The following is an 866-nucleotide window of genomic DNA, read 5'->3' as shown; positions in this document are numbered from 1 at the left end:
TCTACGCCCCGGTAGACAATCAAGACCTCTCTCGCTTCTCCGAGTTGTTACCACGGTTTTCCCCGCCAACGCCAAGCACGTCGTCATGGGGACTTCAATGTAGCCATGGATCGCCTACTTGGCACGGTCGGTGGTCATTCCAACCGTCACGCTCAGCGGCAGGAGATATTCGCGTGGTTGCAAGAACTTCGTGTCCTGGACGGTTGGCGCCTACACAATCCATCAGCACGAGTGTATTCGTCGCCGACTCGAAAGAACCGCCTGGACTATATCTACTTGGACGAAGACATCTGCAATCAGACGTATTCAACGTCAAAGTACTTTGAGCCCACTAACCCACGGACCATCTTTGGCATCTTGTCGAGCTGCAGGTCAAGCAAGTTCACCAGTCGCGGGGTTACTGGAAGCTACCCAAGGAGCTCTTGCGGCAAAATGATGTCAAAGAGGCTATCTTAACTGAGGCCACCGCACTTCTCGAAACTTTGCACACGACGGACGAAGTTGGCGATACATGGAACCGATGGCGCAATCAAACCAAACGTTTCCTACAGCGGTATCATAGTCAATATCAAATCGCCAAGCGCAATGGCCTACAAACCGCCCAAATCGAACGCCTGCAAGCTCAATTCCAATTACTCACGTGGCCGGTTGACTGATGCCCAACTTCATGCGGCTGAGGAAGCTTTCGGACACAAGGGACAGGGTTGGATCCAGCACCAACAGGATCTGAACTTCGATTTTCACGCAACGGCAAACGAAGCTCCAACGTCCCACTTCTTTCGGCCGCCGCGAACGCAGCTTCATAAAGTTCCTATTACGGAATGTTATGATGCATCAGGCCAGATCACAGCCTTACCCGAAGAAAT

The sequence above is a fragment of the Aphanomyces invadans genome, assembly GCF_000520115.1.
Source record: "Aphanomyces invadans strain NJM9701 unplaced genomic scaffold supercont1.5, whole genome shotgun sequence".
NCBI lineage: Eukaryota > Oomycota > Saprolegniomycetes > Saprolegniales > Verrucalvaceae > Aphanomyces > Aphanomyces invadans.
The sequence above is the reverse complement of the archived record's forward strand: the minus strand, read 5'-3'. Positions refer to the sequence as shown.